The sequence below is a fragment of the Lycorma delicatula genome, chromosome 2 (assembly GCF_047948215.1).
Source record: "Lycorma delicatula isolate Av1 chromosome 2, ASM4794821v1, whole genome shotgun sequence".
Classification (NCBI taxonomy): Eukaryota; Metazoa; Arthropoda; class Insecta; order Hemiptera; family Fulgoridae; genus Lycorma; species Lycorma delicatula.
The window spans coordinates 223,721,156-223,746,552 of NC_134456.1; the positions used below are offsets into that span (position 1 = coordinate 223,721,156).

At 28.7% G+C, this 25,397-nt stretch overlaps 1 pseudogene; it reads left to right on the top strand.

Moving 5' to 3' along the window:
* The first annotated feature begins 2,189 nt into the window (after positions 1–2,189).
* Positions 2,190–25,397, top strand: part of LOC142320074 (putative polypeptide N-acetylgalactosaminyltransferase 9) — a 28,117-nt pseudogene continuing 4,909 nt past the window's right edge.

The window sequence follows — 25,397 nt, forward strand, 5'->3', positions numbered from 1 at the left end:
TTTTCAAGCTCAATTAAAATTTTACTAGTACAAATTAATTTTATTTTTAATTTCAAATCATTTAATTTTTATCTTGGATTCTCCATATTCAATTTCATAAAATTATTTCCTCATTCCTAACCTTCTCCTTTAGAGAATTAGTTTACCAGAACTCATGTCTAGTGCACATTTGTTCTTTGTACTCTAAGAAACAGATTAAGTAACATACATATTTAACGTTTCTACATACTTGTACTTCTTGTACATCTTCTTAGACGTCTACTTCATTCCACAAATCTGAGTAAATACATGACAAACATTTACCTCTTCCTTTTTTCACTATATTGGTAATGTCAGTTTCATGTCTAAAATTTGAAATTAAGAGATGCAAAGATGAATTTGAGTTTTTTTGTTTTACCTATTGATATTTGTAAATCTCTTTTATGCCATTTAAATTTAAACAAATCTGAAAGTCTGATTGATGGCTTCCCATAATTAACATAAAAGTAATATTTTACAAAATTATTTGAAATTATACATACAAAGTTAAACTGGTTATGTACTTATTTCCTTTATAGTGTGTAATGACTTATTAAAAAATGCATATATATGTCTATAATAAACATTTTTTTAACAACCATTTTTTCAAACAAACTATTCTGTTCTTGGTCTGTGAAACAGAGTAGTGCCATAGAGTTCAGTGGAACTCTACCTCTCTCTACCATTAAATACATTATATCCCTTGAATCATTTTAAATTAACAAAAAATTGAAAAAAAATTATGTGATATTCAAAACACATTGTACCTTTAAGAAAGCACAGGAAACTTTATTAATGGTGTTCAAGAGGTGCAAGTCTTGATTTACTTGGCCACTGTGTGCCACTGCAGCAGTCATTTAACAGAAATTAAAATATTCCAATACTCAAACCATTCTTGTCAAAAAAAGATTCTATATATGTGAACTAAGATGAACTGAACATTGTGATAATTTGAGTATTATTCCTTCTCTAGGCACTTTAAATTCCAAGGTTTTTTGTAATTAACTAATTTATTAGTATTGTGGTATAGAAACTTTTCTTTTTTACTACATTTCCTTTGGCACAAGTAAATAAAAGAATTTCATCAGAGATCAGTTCTACTACTTCATGGGGTCCTCTATTCACTTCAGTTTGAAAAAATATATATAAATATTGCATTATTAATGTTGCTGTAGAATCTGGTAAAAATAAGTATCAGGATTCCCCTTTATTTAAAGTATTTAATAGACGCATTCGACTATCTATTTTAATTTTTTCGGTTTAACATAATCACACAGGACTCTTGTAAAAAAAAATTACTTAAATTTGCAGGTTTTTATGGTAGGAACATTATTTTTTAATTTTAATTTCTGGCTTTATATAATAATTAATATATCTACTGTTACATAATAGTTATTATTACATAATAGTTATATTAACCACATAAAAAAAATAATTAAGTAGTTAACAACATTAATAATTAATTAGAAATAATACTAATAATATGTCTATTGGTGTATATAGCATTAATATTCCAACAGAAACTATAAATTATATTGCAATCACATAGTACTTTATAGAAAGACAAAAAATATTCATATAATTGTTGTATTGCCTTTTTTTTTAATGGAATTTTGCATAAGTAGGATTGATATTTACTGATTTTCTCATATTTTTCATATTATTTATACTTCACGTTACAGATTAACCACTATTGATGATGTTCACATAGTTTGACCTTGTAGTTCCTGGATTAGTTTTAAAATACACCTTAAATATTTAATTTTTAACTGACTTCATAATTCAAGCAGGTTCTTGGCCAAGCTCATGAGTTCTGATATTATTTGAGAAGTAGTGCACAGATCACGATAAAGCTTTAGCAAATGAATGTACATTGTCAACATGCTGTATGGCAAGTAACAATTCATCTTTTAGAATCTTAGTCTAAGGCTGATCAATTCTAAAACTTACAAAAAAAAAATATTCCAAACACTTTCTTATTATATTCAATTTGTTTTATTACTTGTATTTATCACTACATTGTGGCAGCCGTATGCTACTACATACTAGAACCACTACTTGATAGAATTGCATTAGATCCAACAACGGTTGTTTGTCCTGTTATTGATGTCTATTTAGTATTGACAAAGATTTCTTTGAAAAACTTGGCACTTATGATGTGGATTTGATATATGGGTGGAGAAAATCTTGAATTATCTTTTAAGGTCAGTTGATTTTTTGATTTATAAATTTTTATTTTTTTAAATTTTATTAATATTGTATGTTTTGGTTTAAAATTATTTATAACCTCTGTTTTTATATGTATTTGTTTCTTTTTTCTTTTTGATTTTAGGATATTGTTTTAACTCTTAACTCCTTAAGTTCTTTCTCCTATGCTGTTTTCTCTCTTCCCAGTACCTCTTCATTCGTTTCGCATGTTCTTTGGGCTTTGGGCATTTCATTTTCTGATTTTCTTTCCAGGTCTTTTGTTCTTGTAAACCTTTTAACATCATAAATTTGATTTTAAAAGGTGTTAATTCTACAGTGCATTCGGAAAGTTGCTGTGCACTGGGATTATGGAATTGTAATGATAAAACTTTCTTAATTATTACTTTGAATTTTTGTTTCATTATTTTATAAAAACTGATATTATAATAACTGGAATAGTTTATAAAAGATGAATAGTTTATAAACGCTGCAAATGTTTCAGTTTGTTTCCAATTACTTTAACCAGTTGTACTTGAATGTCTTGCGTATATATTGTTATTGCAGTTTTTAGTTCGCCAATTGTACATGATCTGTTGCGATACACTTCTTCTTTCACAGCCCTCCGTAGAAAGTATTCTGGAGGTCGCAAATCCCTCGAAATGTTTTGTTCGCCAAAGATGTTTTATAAAAAAGTCATTGACCTGTTAGCTGTGTCGTGTGGCGCCATCTTGTTGGTCCCAACTGTTATTAATTTCCATGTTTGTTTACAGACTAATGAAGTTTGTTAAAATAGCACAGTAACGATCACTATTAATTGTATTTTCAAAAAAGATTGGACCCACAATGCGTGTTCTATTCATACCGACCTAGACTCAAATTTTTGCTTCGTGTAAAGCTTGTTTGTGTAAATGAGGGTTAGTTATCGACCACAGTAGAGTATTTTGTGAATTAATATATCCTCCCAGATGAAACCACGCTTCATCTATAAAAAAATGTAACGTAACAAATTACTTTGTAGGGGAAAACTTTCATTTCTTTCTTTGAGCTTTATGTTATAGCATCTGAAATATCAGTAGCTCCTGTTCAATTAGCTTAGGTGGTCTTCCACTTCGATCAGCGTCTTCAACAGAGCCTGTTGCATGAAATTTTTAGATAAGAGTTTGAACTGCATTGGAGTGGGAAACAGGAATATTTTTGAATACTTTTCAGAAAACTTGTGCTTCGCTAAATCAGTATACTTGTTATCTTTATGAAAGATGTGTTCAACAAGAAAAATTTATTCCTCTACCAAAAGAACCATTGTTTGTCACTACTAATGATTCTGGTAGACGAAACAATACAAAGCAAAACGAAGCACGTTCAGTCACAAATCAACAGTTGATGTCTTAGTTTATTACTAAACAACATTCAACGAACCCAACAAGCAACCAACCTAATGCCAAAAAAACAGAACACACCTCATAATTCTAAAGCGTACTGGAGTACTGCAAAAAAACTTTCCGAATGTACTGTATAATTCTTTTTCTGATATACATTTTAAATTTTGTCCTTTTTTTAACTTCTTTAATCTATTTTACCTCTATCTCATTATATTTTCTAAGTTAACCTGTTTTTACTATTCTGACAAGCTGACCAAAGAATATAAATCTTCACTTTTTCATTGTCTGTTTTTTTTTTAATACTTTTTTCATCCGTTTTAAATTCATTTATGATTAATAATGTTTTTACTATTCCTTCTTGGCTAATATAACTATACATTACACTCTATAAGGGAAAGTATGCAAATCAGATCAAACTTTGAATGTCGTGGTTTGAACATCTTGACATTTCATATGGACCCACTTAATCAAAAAACACAATTTTAACAATGAAAGATCTATTTATAGATAAGTTGGCTTATTTTTTGCTTGATATCTTCATACTTGGTTTGGATGAAATTTGACATGATAATTTCTATATCTGTTGCAATGATACTATTTAATTTTGGTTGCTATCGGTCTCACTGGCAGGAAAATTTAGGTCTTATTAGTTAGGTATCTCAAAATTTTACAAAAGAAAATTTTTATGTATAATTTAAGTTCCCCTTAGGAAACTAAGATCGTTCAGACAGTGCTCAGTCTTATTCAGACCTCCATAAAGGATGATGAGGCCTAAGCATTCTTTTTTTTTTTTTCTGGAAGAAAAGCAGTTAATGTTGTTATGTATGTTGTATTTTATGGTGAATGTAAAAAAAAGTCCTACATCAGCAATGTGCTATTCTCATTTGGGTTAAGTACCCTGATTTTTCTTCCTCCCAAAAAAATTTGTTGGGGATGGTGAGACGTGTGTTATTCATGTCCTTTTTTTGCTACTTTATCACCTTTTTTTCATTGATCCCTTTTCTCTTGGTTTTATGAGTCTAGCAGTTCTGATCGTACTACTAGGTTTATAAGAAAAGGTTGGAACTGATTTTTTAAAGATTGATTTTAAGCAGTTTATTATAAAGCAAAGCTTCCATTGAGGCTCTCATTTTAAGAGCAAAGAGACTTAAAGGCTCTGGGGCCTGGATATGCTCAGATCCCCAATATATGAGTATGTTGGGGCCTGAATATGTTGTTGACAGCTTCACTTTTTTTACCTCTCTCTTTTTTCCTGTTTAGCCTCTGGTAACTACCGTTTAGATAATTCTTCAGAGGATGAATGAAGATGGTATGAGTGTAAATGAAGTGTAGTCTTGTACATTCTCAGTTCGACCATTCCTGAGATGTGTGGTTAATTGAATCCCAACCACCAAAGAACACCGGTATCCACGATCTAGTATTCAAATCCATGTAAAAATAACTGGCTTTACTAGGACTTGAACGCTGTAACTCTCGACTTTCCAAATCAGCTGATTTGGGAAGACGCGTTAACCACTAGACCAACCTGGTGGTTCACTTTTTTTACCTAGGCTGTTTTAAAATCTGTTTTGACATTTTAAAGACTTAAATTATTGCTACTATTTTTATTCAATCTAAATAATTATGAATCGTTAAGAAGACAACCCTTTTGTATAATGTCATTAAATGTCTATATAATATAGGGTTTTTAATTGAAAAGGTGACTCTTTTTTGTATCTGAACAAAAGAAATTTATTGCATTTATTTAAGCTGGTCAGTAGAAAATCCATTGATCAGTAAAATGTATTATTTCTATTATGGATAAGGATATTGCTATCACCTGAGGGATTCTGGGGTGGATAGGTGTCGACTGTGCTTAGTGATGCACGCCTTTTTTTTTATGTGGTTGTTTGACTTGTTTTTTTATTGCTACATAAAGGTAGATCATTCTTTTCATATTGATTTACCATTTTTTTTCTTAACATAGATCTCTTTTTCACTGGTGGTTTATTATGGTGTCTTTCAGCTGATTCTCTGTTGGATTTCCTCTTGAAATATTAAGTTTATTTTTTACTTGATCAATCCAGGAACCAGGAACCAATTAATGTGCGATATAAAAAGCTCCAACCTGGGGCTAAAGTTTAGTTTCATGTACACGCATATATATATATATATATATATATATATGTATGCTAAAGAAATACATCCTATGTATACATCCTAAAGAAAGACAGATAATAATTAAAAAAGTTAGAGAGTTGCTTTTGGAAAATAACTATTCCAAAAGTTTTATTGATAAAATTGTGTGAAGTCTAGAATTTATAGGCTTTACAATACATTTTCTTATAAAAAAGAGAATATGAAAAAGAATATTTGGTGCTTCAATATGATCCTGATTTGTCTGAAAATATAAAAAAAATTTTTAAATATGTACTGATGGTGGCTCACAGTAGGTACAATACAATCGGTAACATTTTTCCAAAATTAAAGGCGCCAACAAAGAAGCAAAATCTGTATAGTGGTTATTCAGCATGTTATATTGGACAAACATCCCAATATTTAAAAAAAGTATTGAGATACATAAATATAGGAAAAATGAAATTACTCCATCGAATAAGTATGAAAAAGCCAAAAAACATAAATTTGATTATGATAAAGTAAAAATTTTAGAAAGGGAACCTAATTTCGTAAAAAGAAATATATTTGAGATGATCCGCATTAAAAAGGATATAAATTCTATAAATAATAGAACGGACATATCTGATTTAAGTATTACATATGCTAATGTATTTTAATAGATTAAAATTGATTATTAATTGGTTATTTGTTTATTTTGGCTTTTTTTTGTGTAGTTTAGGTTAATTAATTTAGGATTAGTATTTTTTGTTTGGGTTGTAACTTAATGTTATCATTGGAATGGTGGTGGGAGTATCTATGAAAATGATTACATTTTTAGTTGTGGGGGTTTTCTGCTTTTGTTATTTTGTTTGTTTGGTTGTTGACCTAATGAATTACATTAGAAAATTTTCTATTAATTTGGATAATTTTCTAACTTATTTAGTTTATATATATATATTTGTCTAACCAAAGAATACAGTTTAATTATTATATATATATATTTATATATAATGTGTGTGTGCCTTTTACACTCCATATCGGAATTTGTCAAATTTTATATAGTTTTTTTTTATATTTTAAAAAAAACTTTGTCTGTGATATTAGTTGTAAGATTTTAGTGATATTAGTTGTAAGTTTCATTTCACATTTTTATTTTTTTTTTAACTTAGTTTTAATTTTTTATTATGTAATTTGTATTAGTTTTAAGTTTTATTTAATTTTACTATTTTAGTTTTTAACCTAGTTTTAAGTTTTATGTTAGTGTTTTTATGTTTTTTAGCTTTTTTTCTTTTAGTCTTTTTGTTATCCAAGATTGGGCCTTTTACACCCATCTCAGATCTTGTTAAATTATATTTACTTTTGGGTTTTTATTTTAGTTTTTACCTGTGATATTAGTTTTAAGTTTTAAATCTGGTAGATTAGTTTTTAATTTCTTCTTTTTTTTCATAAAAAAAAAAAACAAAATCCGGGCAATGATAGACGTTTTTCGCCCTCAAAAAGAATAGTGTCATATTACCTAATTTAATTTTATTCTGTACTTTGTAGATCAAGCTATTTATTTATATTTGTAAATACATATATTATTTGTTTTTTAATGTATTTATATTATTTTTTGTAGACATGGATGTGTGGCGGAACACTGGAAATTGTTCCATGTTCACATGTCGGCCATATATTTTGAAAACGTTCACCATACAAATGGAGAACTGGTGTTAATGTTTTGAAAAGAAATTCAATTCGACTAGCTGAAGTATGGATGGATGAATATGCCAAATACTATTATCAGCATGTTGGAAATGACTTGGTTTGTAATTTTTAATCTTTATTTTATTTACTTATTATTATTATTTATATAAGTTTGATGACAGCTTGAACTGACCCAAAATTACCTTAAATATTGATTATTTAATATTTTTTTATCAGAAAATCTTCCTCACCATGGAGATTTTTCTTTAAATACATGAATTAAAAAATAAAAATCTGTAAAGAGTGGGAAAAGGTTTATTATTTTTAATTTATTATGAATAAATTACTTCTGAAGTTTCTTTCACAGGCATGTGCATAACTTTTAACAATTTCTTTTGATTTACATGTTTTAATGTTCACCATGTGACTGTAAAAATCTGCAGTAAATGCTGCTCAATAAAGTCATGGTGTCACTTTACTTTTATTTCTTACCACACGACTAAACTTAACTTCATAAAACCTATTTCTAAACTTATGCTAAAAAATTTATAAATTTTTTGTTACCCTGTTATTTTTTAGCAGTTTTTTTTTAAATTGTAAGAATTCTAATCCACTATCAACTAGAAATGTTTATTTGTGGCCATATCTTATTTGAAAAGTTTTCTAAAGATTAAAGAACCCAAAAACAAATATAAAAAAACCTGATATGGATACCATCACATGACTGGACTTCCTTGTACTATTAAATTACATATACACTTTTTTTGCTACACTCGATTTAAACTTATTTCATTTGAAAGTAAGATATGATTCTCCAATTCTTTAATAAAACAAACAGTTACACAATTGCTAAAATATTAGTTATTAATATCAAATATTTATAAGATTATTAATTCAACAATCTTACAGGAAACATTAGAATAGAGTAAAAGTCCCTTCATTATTCTTTAAATAAATGTATGTCTTATATCTACCTAATGCTGTGTTTTTTTAAATTGTTACAATGTAACCATCAACAAAATGAAAAAAAAAAAAAAATAATCATCAGATGTTTCACCAAATCTCATGTGGACACCACATTACTTGCATGCCTATTAAATTATATATACACATTTTTCTAAAAATAAAAAGTACATAAAATTTTATTTCATTAATAACTTCTGATATTTTTCATATTTTTTTATTTTATTGCTGTTATTCAATAATTATTTATTGTAAATTTTTTTACAATTGGAGGTTAATAAATCAATATATTTAAATTACAAAAAGTTAAAAAAAAGAAGATGAAGTCTGATTCCAACCAATGTGCCTTTCCCTTATAAGATCCAAATATTTAATTAATTAAAATTTCATTTGACTATAACTCTGGAACCAATGAAAATAAGTACCACTTATGATACATCATTAAAAATCTCTCAATGAGGGTTTAGTACTGCAGTTATAAGTTCAAAATCTGCAGTTTTCTTCTTTTGGGCTTTTTTTGGACACTTTTGGTTCAGTCGATTGCAATCAAAAGGGGAGGTGCACAACTAGATGTTACAACAGTCCTAATCCAAAATTTCAACATCCTACAGCTAATTGTTTTTGAGTTATGCAAGATATATAAGTACATACATACATACGTGCATATGTACAGACGTCACGTCGAAAATAGTCAAAATGGATTCATGGGTGATTCCGTTGAAATCTGAAAACAACAATTTTTCATGATCACAATACTTCCTTTACTTCATACAAGGAAGTAAAAAACAAAAAAAAACTAGTCAAACTCAACCAATTTTACTATGGGAATCATGATTTTTAGAACTATGAAACCTGAAAATTTCATGATTTTTGGCAAGAAATTGATAAATTTTAGTCATTGTAAAGTTAAGTTTTTTAGACAATAGAAAAATTACTATCAGATTGAACATTCCTAAATTTCTGATCAATTTTACGTTGTGTTAGATGTTTGATATACACCGCTCATTTTGTGTATTACAGCAGCTTGGTAATACCTTTTGTCAGAAAAAATAAAACAATACACTATGATGAAATAAGTATAATGTTACAATTCAAATATCACAAACAACTAAAAACAGTAATAAACGCACAATCCTTTTGGCTCATCTACGTATTATACAACACACCAATAAATATAATATTATAAAAAAACTAATATAAAATAAAGCATTCTTTTCACTCTGATTGAACTATGATTTCACAGCCAACTCAAAACGACAACAAACTAACAGTATTTACATATTACATGATGAACACGCCTAAAATAAAAATTTTCTCTAAAAATAAAAACATAAACAATTATTAAGTTCAAAATAATAATTTTTGTTTAACATTGCAATATTAATTCTGATGTCACAAATGACTTAGTCAGTAACAAATGTAACCTCTATCAAGTGGACTGCCATGTTTGCCATGACAACCAAACATGTGATCATTACAAATGTCATTTTGACAGATGAAATTTTACTGAATCATGTTTCTCGCATAAAATGAGATTAATGAAAAATCTTCAGAGGGTTCATACGACAGTCATTTTTTTTTATCAACTAAGAAAATGTTAAAAACAAAGTAATATTAAAAGCTTAAACTATTTTGTTGTACTAGTAGTGTGACAATCAATTTTTAAGCTTTATATCAATGAATGCCCAGTCACTGAAAAGATTACTGCTATCTACAACTAAAAAATTTACATGTGTATTATAAACAAAATAGTTATATATATAGCATGTATAATGTTAAAAGAAAATCGAATACCCAGACAGTTTATGTACACAAGTGAAATTACTTGAGAAAATGTCTAAAATGAATAATTATAGTTAAAGGAAAATTGCTTATTTAGATAAAATGCACATAAATCAAAATTTTATATATGGAAAAACAAAAATATATCATCTTTAGGAACTTTAGGTAAAGGTGAAATAATTATTTTACTACATATTGGTTTAGCATAAACTTTAAATGCATATATATGTTAATATTACATTTTGAATGAAAATAGATGTTCATCTTACTTCAATAACCAGTTTATAGGAATGAAAACAAATAGAAAGTGTTATAAATGATGAATTACATAAATCGGTTGTAATGAACCAATAACATAGCTTACATAATTCATTAAAACTAGACTAGCAATTTTATGGTGCAATATTAAGTTATATTATAGCTTAATTATATTAGTAGTAGTGTTAAATTGAATTGAAATTATTAAAAAAAAAAATTTTTTTTTAAATTGAAAATACTTTTTTTTAGGGTGAATAAAAAAAGATTTGAGGAAGAAATTAGGTTGTAAATCATTTAAATGGTATTTAGAAAATGTATATCCTGAATTATTTGTACCTGGTGATGCAGTTGCATCTGGCGAGGTATGTATTATACTATTTTTATTACTATTATTATTTTATAAATATATTTTTGTGTTTTTAATAAATTTAATTTATTATTGTTATAGATTTGATTATAGAGAGGAATTTATTTATATAAACAAGTTATCTTCAAAAATTTTCTGAAATTTTTTTTTAATATTCGTGTAACCCATTTGTAGAAACGTGTTCTTCATTAATTTACCATTCTTGAATCAGCTCTAAAAGGAAAGAATTTCCCTTGAAATTCTTATCTTTTAGAGTTGAATTTATATAAGGAAATTAGTAAAAATTAGCTGCTGATCAAGTTTAAGACTTGCAGATAAGGTGGGAGTATGGTGTAGCTCTTCAGAGTTGTTACATATATCATGCAATATACTTATTAATTGTATGAATGAATCTAACGTGAATTGTCTTATAAGAGAATTCCCACTTTTTTTGTCATATTTATTTAAAACCATTTATTCTGATTAGTTTCTATAGATAATAAGATATGTTAAGAAAAGTAATCAAATTTATATTACAAAATGTACAGTATGTTAGTCAAATTTGCATTACATAAACATGTAAGCGTTATTATTTTACAAGGAATGGAAATGCAACACCAACCATAGTTTAACATCATAAATACTTTTAATCTATTAAAGAATAATTTTCCTCTTGATAATTATTTCTAACATTAATTAATTATTCCAGGAACTTGTAAAGTAAATGTGTGTGAATATACCTATAATAACATCTAAATAATATTATATCTATAATACGAGGTCTGTTCAGAAAATAACTAAATATTTTTGTTTACGCACCAGTAGAGATATTTAGTGACATTTGGTTGGCATCATTGTGTTCCGCATAACCTCTTCTTTAATCATATGTTCGTGGATTGTTGATATTTCATTTAATTTTCATGTTATTGTTATTTGAGTGCAACATCTTTAAGTGTTAGTAGTGATTTTCGGCAGCAATGATAGAACATAATGTTTTGTGTGAAACCGGGGAAAATGTTCACAGAAACGTTTCAACTTTTGAACAAATACTGAAATGGTGATCTTACACAAATGGTTTTTATGATTTGAAAGTAGTTGTCAGTTGATTGAAGATGACCCTCGACCAGGAAGGCTTTCAACTTCAACTGATAACACCCGCATTTAGAAAGTCAACAATCTGGTGGGTACAAATTTTGTACTGTCAGAGGACTTGCAAAAGAGGTTAGCATCTCATTCAGATCATGCCATGACATTTTGACTGAAAAATTGAACATGCATTGAGTCGCAGCAAAGTTTGTTCCTCTTGTTTGATGACCGAACAACAGAAAGAACATTTGTCAGCTACTTCTTGAACAAGCCGATGATGATGATACAATTCATGCAAAGGATCATAGTGGGAGACAAAATCTGAATTTACGGCTACAAAATTGAAACAAAAGTTCAATCGTCAAAAAATCACATATTACAAAAATCGCTACTAACACTTAAATATGTTGCATTCAAATAAGAATAACATGAAAATGAAATGAGTATCAATAATCCAAAAACATGTGGTTACAGAGGAGGTTATGCAGAACAGTCACTAAATATCTCCATTGGTGCATAATTAAAGATGTTCAGTTATTTTCTGAACAAACCTCTTATTGTAGATATTTTAAAACTATTAGACGATTAGATAGATATTAAACTATTAAACTATTAGACATGCCAGTTTATAATTTTAAACCTTTGTTACAATCATAATCATGTACAGATATAATAAAAGGTGTGGCAAGCTGTTTGAGATTTACTGTTACTATATGGAGGAGTTTATCATTTATTTTAGTTTTTGTTATGCTAATGTATGTAATTCAATAATCTATATGGCTACTTCTTGTGATAATATTTAATTAAAAAAGGATTCATTTCTTAATACCAATTTAGGTATACACAAGCAGGGATGCATTTAGGTATGCATAATCACAATATGTGATTGTTAACTAGATATACTTCATCCTGGGATTGTAATGATGCAGTTTAGCTGTAGATGTATACCATGAGTTATAAAGTGTGTACTCCTGCAGAATAGTAGTTATTTTGTGATCTGGTTATCAGTGTACAGAATAAACAGCACTGATAAGAGTTTAAAATAAATGATAAGAAATTTTAAAATGTTATGAGAACAAAGGAATGTATGACAAAAATTAACAACCACAATTTTTTTGTAGAATTATGTATTAAGGAAGGAATCGAAGGATAGGAAAAACAAGTTCTGATTTGGTAATATCTGAAAGAAAAGATGTTGTCTATTGCTATAATTGTTTTTATTCTTAAATTAAAAACTGTAGAGAATTTGAATTAAGTTTTTAAAAAGAGTGGAAATAAAAAAAAGAAGAAGAAATAAATATGAAATATTTTGTTACAGCATTCATCTTTTATAAAAAAAGAGAAATTAAAAATTACAAGACGTACTTAATAGATAAAACTGATACCTATAAAAAAAATCCATGAGATAGTGAGGAGGTTAGAAGATTATAAGCAAATGAAATTGCTAATTTGAGATGTCTAAAATTAATCTTCACATCTCAAATTAATCATATGAAATCATCTCAAATTAATGAAATTAATCATATTTCACATGAATGTTATTTACGTGAATACTGAAGCATGTGCAGCAGTTTTGCCATCTGTATTTGCCACAATGGCTGCAGCAAAACGCAATACAACTGAATAAAAAGCATGAACAAATAAACATTTCTAAGTACAGTTTGAAGCGGTTTCAATGTAATCAAGGAATTTTAGCACAATTTCCTATAAATCTTACCACTGAACATTGCTCTTCTGGTATACATGTTTCAAGCCAAGCTGACATTCTGTAATCAACAAAAGAGTTATATTTAGATTAATTATGATCAAACGGCTGGTTAAATGTGTTCCCAAGGTTGCCAACTTGACCCTCAAAAAGTTTCATTGTCGTTGAATGAACCATTTTTTTGTCTCATTAATTATTGAACATCCCTTGTATTACGTGAAAATTTTGAAAAGTAGATTGATACATAAGATTTGAAATGGATTGATTTCATGATGCATGAAGGTGTTTTTTTTTTTGAAAGAGAATCAATCAAAAAAATCTAGAATTCTTGAAGTAAATAATTGAAAATATAGAATTCAGTTAATACTTTGAGTTAAAAAAAATTAGCATAGGAACAAAAAAATGGAACAAAGATGTACATTTGATTGGTTAAATGATAATCGAAATAAATTAATAATCAGTGTTCTTCTTCAGATCATGAATTGAGTATTTCTGTCTGTTCCAGGAATTAGATAAATTACTATGCAATCCTCTCTTGATTTACTTTGAGGCTGTTTTGGTTCCTGCCAATAACAACAACAAAATCTCCTGAGCACATTGTGAATGCTGTGTAGGTTTATTCTGTTGTTAGAATTACCTTATTACCTCCAAGTTTGCAGACTTTTCTTTCAGGGTTTGCTCTCCTAATCTCCTCTGCCCTCTTTGTCACAGGGAGTATTTTCTTTCATTTAAACCACTGACCAGTTTCACTTTTTCCTTTTAAGTCAGGTGCCCTATAATTGGGTGGGTATTACATTTAGAGACCGATCGACCCAAATTTTTTCTTTAAAGTCTATACTCCCTTCTGTACTTCTTCTTTGCTTGCAAGATGAGGTCCCTGGCTTGGAATTGGTGACATCAAAAGACACTCTTGGTCTTATGTTATTCATATTCAAGTGAGAATAAAATAATTCAATAGAATTCAAAATTAAAAAACTTAAAAATATTTTAGATTTAAAAAAGTAAGTTGTCAGTAAAATGTTATTGGACCACTAAAGAAATCAACAGATTTTATTTTCTTTTGAAAATAAAGATTGTAGAAATTGTTAATTTGGAAATATAACTGTGATCTTTTTTTTTTATGAAAGCTAAGTATGATAGGCTTCGCTTCATTCATCATCGGTGCCAGCATTGAGGCATTCGTTATAGTGATATGAACTTCAAAATATCCTCATTATACTTCTTTGCTATCAATCCACTTTAGTGCTCAGGGATAGATTTATATTTTGTTTATTGATAGGCCTCAAAATTTGGCACCTATGTAAGGCCAGAATTTTTTTTTTAAACCAGTGTATTTTTTTTTTACACTTATTCTAGTTTGTACATTGCCTGTAAATTTCAGTTAATTATATTTTTTTAAATGTCACTTTTAGTTTTATTATGTAAAATTCAGATCTTGTATTTAGAAATAGTGATGGAATATTTTTTTAATTATTATTCATGGTATTTTTCTGTACTATGTATCTAATATTTTTACTGTGGAGTGAACATTTATTGCTGATTATTTCTATGTAAAATAATATTTTAAGTTATATTTACTAAATAGGTGCGTAATCTTGGATATGGGGGCAAGACTTGTATTGATTCAGCAGCCAGAAAGGGTGATTTCCATAAACCAGTCGGATTATATCTGTGCCACAAAATGGGAGGAAATCAGGTATGTGCATATTTACATGCATGTAAATGGTGATGACGATGATCCAGTTTTGATGTTTTTTTTCTCATTTAATTACTTTTTTTCAGTTGCTATAAGATGGCAGCAGTCAAAATGCATCAGCAGCATTTCTAAGTGACTCAGGAATACTCTTTATATAAATATTATAATGTGCTTAGTTGGTTGTATTTTATGTGTTTACTTTTAATACTAATAACATACAATGTGATTCATGAAATTTTACTTTCACTACAGGAGTCATTTAAAAAAAAAATATATTTAAATATTTTATTTTTATAATTATCCTTCAGAAATGAAATAATGATATATAAAAAATGTTTGGGACTTATAGAACAAATTAATTGTTTTATATGTTATTTGATTTTTTTTTAAATCGGCCCTGGAACTATAAGTATTTTCTGAGAAAATTGTTATTAAACTTAAAAATTGATTGAAATAACAGGTATTTAAATTCATTATTAAATTTGGTTAATTTATAAATAAATTACTGAAATTTATGTTTGTCTTTATTCTGAGAAAATTGATATGTAAACAAAATCAAATGAAAAACAAATGCAGATAATACTTTTATTTAGCATACTGATCTAAATTTGGGAGAATGTGTTTAAAAAAAATATTAGAATTATATTATTGGGTGTTTTATTAGTAAAAGAAAAGTATCTATCGTACTTTCACCGAATAAATATCTATTAGTAAATTATCTTCACTGAATGTAATGTAATATCTCTATGTTAACTTACATTTTTACAACTACATCTTATTCATGTATAAATAAATCTTTTATTATAATTAGACCTTAATATAAAGATAAAATTAGGAATGAGTAGATTTGCCAACACAGATACATGCTGGGAACTGTCCCAGCATTTGCCTAGATGGATCAAGGGAGACCATGGTAAAACCTTAATCAGAACAGTAATAAAAAAAATATATAAGCAGTTATAAAATAATAAAAAATATTCGTGATCAAAGTCCATATAAATAAATTAAAAATTTAAATGCTTGAAATAATATTAAACTATTACAAAATAGAAAATTCAGATGGTTTTAATGAAAGTTATTTGAGCACATATTATAATGTACATGTTAAATAGAATATACAACATTCAAGTTTTTTTAAATATTCTAATTAACCCTTTAAGAATCAGACTACATTTGGAGATATTTTTAAAAAATCCCATGCTTAAATGATTTTTTTTTTGTCTTCAGTCATTTGACTGGTTTGATGCAGCTCTCTAAGATTCCCTATCTAGCGCTTGTTGTTTCATTTCGATATACTCCCTACACCGTACATCCCTAACAATTTGTTTTACATATTCCAAATGTTGCCTGTCTGCACTATTTTTTCCTTCTACCTGACGACTATTCCAGGATGCCTTAATATGTGGCCTATAAGTCTGTCTTTTCTTTTAACTATATTTTTCCAAATGCTTCTTTCTTCATCGATTTGCCGCAACACCTTTTCATATGTCACTTTATCCACCCATCTGATTTTAACATTCTCCTATAGCACCACATTTTGAAAGCTTCTAATCTTTTCTTCTCAGGTACTCCAATCATTCAAGTTTCACTTCCATATAAAGCTACACTCCGAATATATACTTTAAAAAATGTTTTCCTGATGTTTAAATTAATTTTTGATGTAAACAAAGTATATTTCTTATTGAAGGCTCATTTTTTCCACTGCTATTTAGCATTTCATATCGCTCCTGCTTCGTCCATCATTAGTCATTTTACTTTCTAAATAACAAAATTCTTCTACTTCCATAATCTTTTCTCTTCCTATTTTTACATTCAGTGGTCCATCTTCATTATTTCTACTACATTTCATTCCTTTCATTTTGTTCTTGTTTATTTTCATGCGGTAGTTTTTGCGTAGGACTTCATCCATGAAATTCATCGTTTCTTCTACATCTTTTTTACTCAGCTAGAATTACGTTATCATCAGCAATTCGTAGCATCTTTATCTTTTCACCTTGTACTGTTACTCTAGATCTAAATTGTTCTTTAACATCATTAACTGCTAGTTCTGCGTAAAGATTAAAAAGTAACGGGGATAGGGAATATCCTTGTCAAACTCTCTTCTTTATTACGGCTTCTTTCTTATGTTCTTGAATTATTACTGTTGTTGTTTGATTCCTGTAAATGTTAGCAATTGTTCTTCTATATCTGTATTTGAACCCTAATTTTTTTTAAAATGCTGAACATTTTATTCCAGTCTTAAATTATTTTTGGTAAAAAAAATTGCACAGTGTCTTATGGTGACTTGCTTGTAAACTTGTGGTCAAAATTTATGAATCTTTTTATTATTGATACTTATTAGCTTTTTTTAAATTGTTGGAAAACCAACTAGAAATATTTTTTATGGTCATATCTTATTCAAAAAATTTTCTAAAGATTAATGAACCCAAAAAAAATAAATAAAAAATAAATGAAAAAATTAGTTTCAAGTCACAACTTGAAAATCAAGAAACTATTTTACTATAGGAATCATGACTTTTAGAATTGTTGTACTGTTTTGTGTTAAACCTGAAAATTTCATGATTTTTGTCAAGAAATTGATAAATTTTAGTCAACTTAGTAAATTTTGTTTAGAAATTTTTACTTTTTGTTAAGTTTTTAGAACTGTCTGTACACAAATCACTATCAGGTTGAACATTCTTAAGTTCCCAATCAATTTCACTCGGTGGTCAAAATGTATCTCACATTTTGCCTATTATAGCAACTCGTTAATAAATATTGCCTGAAAAAAGAAAACTAAACACTAAGATGAAATAAGTATAATATTACGATTTGAACGTCACAAAAAACTAAAAACAATAAGCATGCAATCTTCTCGGCTCATCTACGTACTATACAACATGACAATAAATACAGGATTGTAAAAAAACAAAATAAATAAAATAAAGCATTCCTTTTCACACTGAACAAAATGTGGTTTCATGGCTGAGTAAAAACAATAACAAACGAATGACATTTACGTATTACGCAACAAACAATTGAATGTTCTGTAAAAATAAAAACATTAATAGCTGTTCAAAATAATTATTTTTGTTTACAATCTGAATATTAATTTTCATATGTGACTTTAAACAACAACAAACATACCCTCTATCAAGTGGACTGCCATGTCTCCATGATAACCAAACATGCGATCTGTCCAAACGTTATTTTGACACTTGACAAAATTTTGCCAGTCATCTTTCTTGCATAAAATAAGATTGAGGCAAAATTGTCAGTTGGTCTTTTTAACATAAAACTGAACCTGACAAAAAAAAACGTGCAGTGGTCTTCAAAGGACTATGTTGTCAACATGATAATAATATTTTTGTAAAAGAAAAAAAAATTACTTTTATAAATTGGTTGTAGATGTTTTTAAAGATGGTTCAGAAATTTATTAAAAATAACAGAAACTTATGCCTTTTCTCATAAGCCAAAGTGTTATGTTGAGTTATATGAAAACACTTCCTTTTGTCTGATTAGATTAGAACTGGATAATATTATTTTCTTAAAAATAAGTGATCATTCTTTTTTAGCAAAGATTGCTTATATTTATAAATATAAGCAAAGGATAAGTTGAACAATTTTAATTTTCTAAATATGGGACAACACACACTTCTTCATACTTATGGACCCTGATGATTTGATTGCACGTTTGCGTCTTGAAAATTCATTGTGACTTTTTTGAGTGAGGCTCAAGAGATAATATTATACTTTAGCGTGAGATGTACGTAACCTTAGCATTTTTTGAAGGTGTTCAGATACTAAATGTTACTTTACACTTTACAATTGTTATTATGGATTACTTAATATAGTTTTAAATATTAAAGCACACTCAGTGCAACTGGAGTCTTTGTAACTGCATCTGAAGGGTCAATATGTGGAAAAAGGGAGCAAGGAAGAAGAAGGATTAAGTTAATCAGATGAGGTAAGGATTGTAAACTATAAGAGAATGAAGGAGAAGGCTTGAAACAGAAATGGTTGGAGACAGCAATGGATTAAGGGACCTTCCACTAGGCAAAATACCAAATAATGATGATGATGATGATAAACACAAATTGGATAAACTCAATCAAATATGACGATTCATTTGAACTTAATTACAATTGTACTATTAAAAATAATTTTTCAGTTCATTTTCATCAATATTTGTATTTAAATGTATTTAGGTTTAAACCAATTATTATTCTTGGCTGGTTAAATATTTATTAATAATGTTGATTTTTGTTTTGATTTATTTATATCAATTGTCTTAGAATTAAAATCAGATAAATTTTGTTAAAAAGTTTATTTATTTGTAATTTAACAAATTTAGTGAAAACTAAACAGCATGTTTTTTTTCTAATACAAAAACTTCTAAGTATTAATAAAAATTTTTAGTTAAGCTCAAAATTTTGTTTTACTATAATTTTCTTAGAAACTATATTAGGTATAGTTATGGGACTATTTAAAAGAATCATTCAAATATCAGAATAAAATCATTAGGTTTGCCATTTATTATATGTTTCAAGAATTTGAATCTAGCATTATTACTTTATCTTTAGACTAGAATTAGGGGGAAAAGTTTCAATAGCTATGCAAGCATTTTCAAACATATTTTTATGTGATGAATTTTTTACTTCAAATGATTTCCATGAATGCATTCTTGGAATGGATGTAACATTTCATGAATCATATGTATATATAATATATATGTGAGGTGTGTTCAAAATAAAAATCTCTGGTACAATTATTTTATCGGTATAAAAAAACACAGAAAAAATTCCAAATTGTTTACACTTCCTCGTAATTAGTCACTTCACATAAGATCCTACAGATTCAAATAATTTTATATATATTTTTTTGTAATCTCTCGTAATTCCTAACTTCTTTTACGCCTTTGAATATCTTCTAGCTCTTCTATAAAGGGCACTAGGAAAGTTTTGCAATACATCCTTATTTTTTTTATAATTCTTTAAAATAATTTCTACCACACATTACACAATTTTCCACCCTTTGTAACCAGTCTTCAAAGAAACCCTAAAATGTTTCATCAGTGATCTGAGCACACTCATTGTCCCAAGCCCTTAGGAGGTCATAATCGTTCATAAAATCCCTCCCTTTCAGTCAATTTTTCACTCATGGCAGTTGTAGGGGGGGGGGGGACAGAGCACTCACACAGAGTGAGGTCAGAACTGAAGGGAGGATGCTCTAACAGTTTTATTCCAGTTCTGGACAAATGTTCAGAGCAAACTTTGGAGTGGTATGCTGGAGGGTTATCATAGTGAAGAAACAATGTGTCCATCTTTGAGTTTGGATGCAGATTCTTGAGAGCTTTGTCAATGTTAGACAGGCTTTCTCTGTTACTAATTCCCTGTAACTATCTTCTAAATTTCTGACACAACATAATCTAATATTCTTATCACACTTAAAATTAAAGCCTTCTTCACCAATTGGATTTTTCAACAACCATGGGGGGGTTCTCTTCAACTGTCAACCCTTACACTTTGTTCTGAGCCTTGGTTGCGCCATCATTATAGTACAGCCAAGTTTCATACTGTCACAAGTAATGCTTAAATGTGGACTCGGAGGTTAAACAAAAAGAAAAAAAAAGAGGGTACAAAACTTTCTAATCTGAATGTAATCTCACAAAATGCATGAACTGCTGATGTATTAATACCTAAGGACATCTTTAATTGGTGATAGACCACACACCTGTCTCAAGCATTTTTCGTATTGCAGCAATGTTTCCCTCTGTCACAGACAAATATGGTCGACCTGACCTTGAAGTGTCCTTCAGGCTGAAATTTCTTCTTTCAAACTCTCTGTACCATCTAAATGTTGTACAAAGAGGGCAGTCTTCTCCAAGCACAGGAGTCATTTCCTCTAAACACCTATCAACACTTAACCTACAAATAAAATTGCTCAGAATTCAGTATTCGACCACAGCGACATTACTATCTCTTTTCACAAACATAGCCAAAAAACAAATGACATTAAGACAGTAACTAGAGTGGATACAATGCAGGTTAGGACCTGTAAACACGCACTAATTTGTGATTTGTTCCTTCATATTTCAAAACTTTTCTGGTGGCCTTTGTATATGCAGAAATTTTTTCTTTTCTATGAGATAGTTTGTTGATCGTTTTTCTGCTTATTTTGCATCAAATGATATGAAGTGCAGTAAAAATATGAAGTTGAAAAATTTGGGGTGTATTATGAATATACTTCACATATTTATTATAGCTTTTCGTTTTTTGTTAGTGGTTAGTTTGTTTATTTATTTATTTATTTTTTTTTTACTATTATTGTGATGTGTTATTTTTATGTTGTTGTTTTTATTAAGATCAATAATGAAATCTCAAACATGTGTATTGATTCGGCATGTAAACCAAAAGATCTTCATAAAGCTGTCGGTTTATGGACATGTCATAAACAGGGGGGTAATCAGGTAACAGTTATAAAAATAAATGTGTTATTGATCTTGATTGATAACTTCTTTTTTTTGTTCTATTGCGTATGCATTTTTTTTTTAACTAAGTTTTGTTATTTAATTTATTAATATTCCTTTGTAAGATAACATGTAACATGCTGTAACATTGAAACATTTTTTATTATTTTTTTTTAGCTATTTTTAAAATAATTTAACACAATAACATATTGCTTTTTAATAATTTATTTTTAACCATTACTCGTATAGTATTAATTGATTGTGTGTAATATACATAATACTTGGAAGCAAATTAATGAATGTATATAAAAGAAAAATTAGAATTTTTTTAAAGTAATTTAATTTTAATGTTCTTTTTTGCTATATAAATATATCATTTTTTTCTAATTACATCCAGTTGTGATTCTTCTAGTAATGAATGTAAAAATGAACCGTATACAAAATCATAAAGTAATTTATTTTTTATTTAATTTTCAATTCCTAATTTGTTTGTTGCAATATGTTCAACTTATGAACAATAAATAACTCAATGGCTCAATGAGATGAGATGAGAATGATATGTAAATCAGATGTATTCTTATACAGACTCAGGCCAACCATTCTTGAGATGTGTAATTAATTAAACCCCAGCTACCAAAATACATCTTTATCAATTGTCTAGTATTCAAATCTGTATAAAAGTAACTTAACCTTTATTAAGATATTAGGGTTTTTTTACATTTGTAACATTAGTATATATTTTGTACATCCATTATCTTTTTTACGGATTTTATGAACTGATTTAAAGAAAGGAGAGGAGGTTCTCTATTCAGCAAGTATAGTTTTAATTCTTTTTTTACTTTCCTGGTGAGTACAGCTAGAATAGCTACATAAAGGGGAAAATATGGTAAGCATGACAAAATTTGGGTATAAAGTTATTTACAAATCTGTACTATGTTTTAGGGTCCAACAAATTCATGTAGATCAAAAATATGTGTACGTATGTCAGTCATACTTCTTTTGGCCTTATATTTCAGAATTGACAAACATATTTTCTTAAAATTTGGATCAAATTTCTGTATAGGGGCATTGATCACATTAATTTTTATTTTAAAATTTGTCATGTGGATATTGTGAAAAAATCAATTTTGATTTTCTTCAGAGACATTTTAGAAAAAAACCTTAATTTTGCAAATTTGTTACATATAAGTAATACAAAAAAAATTTTCTCAAAAAAGTATAAGATCAATTTCCTTCAGATCCTCTCCTATTTCTCTGATCCATCTGCATCCTGTCTTGGTGTTTTTTGAGTCGAGATTGTACTGTGCAAACTGTTTAAGAAGCCTCTTAATCTTGCATCCTCACGATGCGTCCAAAAATCCTATCTAGTCAACTCTTACTCATGGGTTCTAACTCTTTATACAGGACTTTGTTGGGCACGATTTACCACCGCCCGTCTTTCTGGTATTTTTTGTTGATGCAGATTCTTCCAATTCTTTGTTCAATATTCTGGGGTCTGTCAGTCTCTGATTGTTCGTTCAGGTGGAAGAATTTTTCCACTGCGTATGTGGCTTCCAGTTTTATAACTGTGTTGTATTGTCATATTTTTGCATTTATGGATAGACTTTTTTACTGTAGTGTACCAGGTTAATTTTTGTGATTTAGGTAGTTGGTTCTTGTTTTTTTTTCTAAATTTAACCCTGCCTCCTGGAACCGGATCTGCAATTACGCATTAATACGGTTCTGGGAAGTGCCTTCACCTCTAATTGCCAGGTGAGGGAAATGCCAGGCCCAGCTATGCCATTCCCAGCCTCCATCATCTAACAAGCAAGACTCTGTCCTTGCGCTTCACTTCTAATGGGGACCCCCCAAAGGAGTGTCCCTGCCAGGACTTAGTCCTTTAGTCAGGGGCTCGAAAATCCCCACATTTCAACATCACCACCCACCCGTGCAAGCAAGGGTGAATGGCAGCTTTGTACAGAGCTGTCTCTCACCCCCTTGCTTCCTGATATTTAATTTGAAGTATTCCTGACACAAAATCCATCACAGAGCTTCTTGTTTGGATTGAAATTTTTTTCACTAAGGTTGTTGGTTATTATTTCTCTCAGTAATTTAAATTGGGTTACTATTTTGACTTTATTAGTGTTTATGTTTACTTATTTCAATTGCGATGGTTTTTCCGAGACACAATTTCTGTCTTGCATTTTGAGGTAAGTTTTATTTGCAATTTTTTGAAGTTCTAATATCTGTGTTTTAACTTCATCAATGTGATTTGACAGCGAAACCAAGACTGTCGTTTTGATTTTTCGGCCTATATTTACTTTTAGGGGCATTTTTGAGCCAGTCCCTCATTATTATTTCCAGAGCAAAGTTGTAGCAATAGTAGCAGTGAGAGACCATTGCCTTGGTGCAGTCCTGTTTTGATTTCAATTAGGTCTGAGAGTTCACCTCTGAATTTCACTTTTGACTTACATACAGTCATATGCTTTCGTGAAGTCTACAAACATTATCACCATGTCTATACTTTTTTTTCTGTTGTAATCCATTATTAGCTTGAGAGTAATCTGGTCTGGACAGCTCCTACAGAGTCTGAAACCTCCATGGTATTTTAGTTCTTTCTCAAAGTGTAAACCGATCATGTTGAGGATGATTCTTGAAAAATGTTTGTTGCTTCTAGGAGTGAGGGTTGTGTCTAACCCTAACAACTAGTTAGGGTTTTTTGTCTGCATTTTTGTTTAGCGAGTGGATGAGGGCTGTCATCCAATGTTCTGATAGTTCTTTCATCCTGATGTTGACAAGCTGTTGATGAATGGCAGTTTTTGCTGGTCTTCCAGATCTCTATAAAGGTCTTGTAATATTTTTACATCCTTATATGAAGTAAAGGAAGTATTGTGATCACAAAAATTTCGGTTTTCAGATTTCAAAGAAATATCCGTTTGACCAACCCTCAATCCATTTGGACTAGTTTCGGCGTGATGTCTCTATGTTACGTATGTATCTCGCATAACTCAAAAACGATTAGCTGTAGGATGTTGAAATTTTGGATTTAGGACTGTTGTAATGTCTAGTTGTGCACATCCTCTTTTGATTGTAATCGAATGAACCAGAAGTGTCCAAAAAAACCCAAAATAAAAAAAAAATTTGGATTTTGTACTTTTTTTAAATGCAGTAATAAGCCTTCATTGAGAGCTTCTCAACAGTATATCATAAATGGTACTTATTTTCATCAGTTCCAGTGTTATAGCCAAATAAAATTTTAATTAATGAATTATTTGGATCTTACAAGGGGAAGTATATCGATTAGCATCAAACTTCGTCTCCTTTTTTTAATTTAAATGTATTGATTTGTTAATAATTATTAACATCTGATAATAAAAAAAGTTTTACAATAAATAATAATTAAATGACAATAAAAAAAGAGTATGTAAATATATCAGACGTTATTAATAAAATAAAAGTTTATGTACTTTTCATTTTAAAAAAAAATGTGTATACATAATTTAATAGGCATACAAGAAAGTCATGTGGTGTTCATATCAGATTTTTTCATATAACTTCAGTTAAAAAGTATAATTAAAAAAAATACAGGATACATAGACAGTTTTTCAGCCTTTCTTTTGTCATAATTATTGTCTAGAATTGTGTTTTTATTATATTATTCTAATAATCAAAGTAATTTCAGAGGAAAATTAGGGAAGAATAGTTTTTGAATTTCAGAGAAACATAACCCTACATTTTTTTTTGCTGTATGTTTACACTGTTTTTCT